The following is a 4,896-nucleotide window of genomic DNA, read 5'->3' as shown; positions in this document are numbered from 1 at the left end:
ATTGCGAACATATAATGGGGATGCAAAACATGTACTCATACATATTGTACATGCTACCATTGCTACTGCAAATGCTTCCTTGTTATATACAAGAGGTTTTTTCTCATAGACCAATATTTCAACTAATTTCCGCCCAATGATATACAATGAGTTATAGGAATTTATAAGCATAATACATGTCTACAAGAATGATATAACATGGTTGTACAATGCCTCCAAAAAGCCAACATATGACTGAAATGTGACTCCTCTCTCATGCATGAACATCACTCACATGACTCAGCCAATGACCCATAAGAAATAAATGATAGTACATGGCTACATAATGACTCCAAAAGCCCATATATGGATAAAATATATGACATTCATCAACCAAAACATGGTTGTAACAAGTCTAATCTCTCAACTAAAACTCACATCAACATATACATGACATAACCCATGACTTATCCTTAGAAATATTCAGGAAGGGAAGAGACCGATGGGTGTATTTGGGCAAACACGACCTGTCAGTTTACCATGACTGTTTGTTTTTGTTAAGGCATTAGGTGTTAACTATAACAGTCTGGGGTAATTTTTGTTGTTTGGAGGCAGTTTATTGCAGTTTTTGTCGGGTAGGTTTTGCTGAGATGGATGAGGAAATGGTGGACTATTCTTCATATCCGTTAGAATCGGTGTCTATCTGGACATAATATCCACCTAAGCAATCAGGAATGGAGCAATCGATGCTAGATGGGTCGTCGGAGCTGAGGATTTTCTACCCAATGTCACCTATGTCAGAACTTTTTGGAGCCCCTCATCTTAGGCTTTAGAAGAAATTTTTTTACTAGTCAAAGGGCAAGGCTCCCCAAGGTGTCAAAGATATGAGGGTTTGAAGAATCAGATTTGGGATTTTGTGCATTTGCTCCCAGATGATAGTTTGGTGCTCTCCCTCACAACCCGTCTCTTTCTTGAACAATGTTTAAACCCTAGATCTTCTTCTGGATTGATCTCAAAGGACCCTAATAGGGTTGTTTCAGTGGGGGAAAATGAATCGCTTATATGTCTTTACTCACCTTCTAATCAAATATTGGTAAATAGAGGCTAGTCTTCAAGGGGCAGCATAGAACAGGATGACAAAATTTTACTAGGGTTTGGTAAAAAAATCACAACCAAACCTTCTAGTTTGTTTGTTAGGATTTTTGTCGGTGATTTCTCGACTTGCCAGGAGGACATTAGGGTTAGCAGAGTTGAAGCAAACCCTCCTCCTTCCCCATAAACCTTGGAAGAATACATACAAAAGAAAAAGGAGAAGAAATCACAGAGTGCCAAGGTTAAAGAGAGGGGTCGCCAGATGGTTCTTGGAGAAGGTATTAAGTTGGATGAAGTGATGGATACAACGGATGGAGTTCTAGTGGATAGAGTCTAGGGACATAATTATTCATCAGCTTGACTTAGCAAGTGGGTTATAAAATATTTGGGCCAGGTGCTAAAATTCTTGTCATCGGTAGTTACGATGACCAAAGGTTGGTTCACACTTCATTTCAACAGAGCTAAGCATGCGTTGTGGATTCTCTCCAACTATTGGCACATTGAATTTCCACCCATTATGTTGAAAATATGGTCCCTTCTTTTTTATCTTGCGTGAGAGAAATCGGGGGGGGGGGGGGATCGATATGGGTTAGGATGTTTGGTTTAACCCTTCAATAATGGTCCGAAGATGTATTTAGGAGGACTGTGGATGATTTAGGGATTTTTTTTGGATTATGATAAGACCTTCCAAGATACTAGAAAAATGGCTTATGCTCACATTTTGGTTCATATTGATACCAGATAAGGACTGGTGAAAATTATGATGCTTTAATGGAGGGGTCATTCTAGACTACAAAAATTGGATTATGAGGGAGTATCGTTCCAGTGTAGGCGGTGTCATGAAGTGAGTCATATTTTCAAGGAGTTCCCTTTGCTTGCGAATGACAAGCCTAGTGGAGATGAGTCAATGGGAGATATTGAATTTCAGGGGATAGAGAAGATATTAGTGCTATTAGGCCCACTCCTTAGTAGTCAAAGGCACTGGATAGGGTGAAAGTTCGGCGAGCATTGGAGAAAAAATGTTTTGTTGCAATGGTCACTCGCGCAAGGGTGTCCCCATAATTTCCTCTCTCGGGTACCACTCTCTCTTTCCCATCTTCTAAACCTATGAATTATTTGAATCCATCTCTTCTCTCCACATTACTTGTTCCTACTGTAAGTCATAGGGTGTTGCAATCATTGTGCAATCTGAATCCTATTATTTGCCCTATTTCCTTTGTTCATGTACATTGTCCGACACCTTCCCTTGTCATTCCCTCTACTACCCTTGACATGAGAGTTTCATCAAAGGAAGCCTTCATGACATTTCATATGAGCCATAAATATAATTTGAGATCGGTGTCCAAAATCCCTATTGTGTCGGGCGGTGGTATAGTTTAATCTTCACCTCCTAACTTTCCTAAATTGCCTATAGGCAGACAATCCAATATCTCAAAATCCATTCATAAAGTCAGTATGGATGTTGCAGAGGGTATACAATTATCCTTATATGGGGTTCTTAGAGAAATATGTTCCCCCAACGTCGTTTCATAATGAAGTGGATGTCCTTTAATTGCTAGTGGATGGCTAGCCCTGCTAAAAAACTAGCTCTCATGCGATTTTTCGAATTTGAAATGTTGGATGTGATCTTATTACAAGAAACATTGGGGAAGAGTGTGGAAGTGGTTTATTTTTTGGAGTCTATAGTAAAGGGTTGGTATTTTTTTGTATTGGACACTAGAGGCAGATCTAGGGGAATTGCCATAGGTATCAACTGCAGAATGATTAAACCCATGAATTTGTGAAGAAGTGAAGGATTACATGTGGCTGATGTGGTCTTTGAAGAAATAGGTTTGGAAGTTAAGATGGTAAATGTTTATGGTCCCTCTCAAAATCAAATAGGATTCTGGGAAGATATCATGAGGATGTCATTCATGCAAGTTGATAACATAATTTTGGGTGGGGATTTAAATTTTTCTATGGGTAATGCAGAGTCTTGGGGGAGTCATGCCCAAATGGACTTTCTCAATAGCTTTTTTGAGAATTTTTTGTAATCTAATAGATTTATTTATATTGAAGTGGCATGCCTCATGCCCACTTAGAGGAATTAGAGGATATGCGATGCTATGTTAGCTAGATGACTTGGCAATTTTTTTATTAGAGAATCAATGATGGACAAAATCTCTTTGATAAGACAGTGTGTAGGATCGGGTGTCATATTGGATCATTCTCATATTTTCTTAGAAGTAGTTGGTATATCACCGAAGCCTCGAGCACCCTATAAATCTAATGCTACATGGATGAAATATGTGGAGTTCTAGGGGATTGTAAAGAAATCTTGGCAACCATGCTCACTCAATGAAGATCGATCGGTAGCTGAAAATTTCGTAAACAATCTTTTAAGACTAAAGCAAAAGAATATTGAGTGGGTTAATAATAAAAGAATAAAGGAGGAGGAATCCCTTCAAATTATTGAGGTTGAGCTGGCCCATTTAGAAGATCCTCATAGTGGTGGATATGACAAATTAGAATCACAAATTCATATTACTCAATTGGAGACAAAGAAATGTAGGTTGTTGGAGGAAAGGGAGGAAACATGGCGACTAAGAAGTTAGGCTATCTGGTTGCAAGTAGGAGATGAAAATACAAAATTCTTCCGACAATTTGTGAGGGGTCAGAAAGCTATTAAGCCAATTTGGTCTTTAGAAGATGAGGTAGGTTAAACTGTTCATACTTTCAGGAGTTTGGAAAATTTGGGTTCTCAACACTTTGGGTCTTTCTTTAGAGCCCCAAGGGAAGTGTCCTTGGTTGAAATCATCAGGGTTTCCAGACTCTTCCCTCGATTTGTAGATGATGAAGTAAATGAAGAATTAAACTTGTCTATATCAATGGATGAGATTGAGGTTATTTTGAAATGGTTTAAAAAGGATAATAGCCCTAGCCTGGATGGTTGGAGGGTTGAATATTTTCTATATATTTTCAACCTCATTGGTCAGGACATCCTAAAAGTGGTTAAGGAATGCAGATCGATGGGAAGAATGTATGAAGCTTTCAATGCCAATTCTATTGCATTAATCCCAAAATCGGATAATCCTAGGAGTTTTAATGTTTTTTCGACCTCTCTCTATGTAATTGCATATATAACATCATTGCAAAAATGATTTAATCATATTAAGCCTATTTTATGTCAACATATATCCAAAGAACAATTTTCCTTTCTAGATAATTGTCAAATACACGATGCCATAAGCATAGCACCGGAGGGCCTCTACTCCTTAAATGTAAAAAAATTGAAAGGCATGATTCTTAAGATAGATTTATTAAAGACCTATGATAGGACTAGTTGGTTGTATATTCAGATGTTGCTGACACACTTAGGATTTCAAAATGCATTCATTAATTGGATTATGTGTTGTATAACATGAGTTTCTTTTAGTATTATCATTAATAGTTATGCAAAAAATTTCTTCCATGTTGAACATGGTCTTCGGCAAGGATGCTCACTATCTTCGCTCTTATTTCTATTAGTAATGGAAGGACTAGCAGACTAATATCCACTGAAAGGAACCAAGGGAGAATAAAATGAATAAAGTTTGTTGATAACATTATGCTAACTCATCTACTCTTTGTAGATGATTTCCTCATATTTTTGAATGGATCTATCAGTGGTTCTTCTTCCCTTAATAGTTTCCTTCAATTATTTTGCAAAGCCATGGGTATGGAGACAAATCAGGAGAAGTCAATGCTATCAGCTACAGGCTACTTCGAGCATGAATTGATTTATGCACGTAGTCGTTTCCCTTATTGACATCTGGTGATTGAGGAAGGATTGAAATATTTGGGATT

This window comes from Pinus tabuliformis, chromosome 7 (genome assembly GCF_031772625.1).
Source record: "Pinus tabuliformis cultivar Carrire ecotype Pingquan chromosome 7, CPIR1, whole genome shotgun sequence".
NCBI classification, from domain to species: Eukaryota; Viridiplantae; Streptophyta; class Pinopsida; order Pinales; family Pinaceae; genus Pinus; species Pinus tabuliformis.
This window is presented reverse-complemented; position numbering follows the sequence as displayed.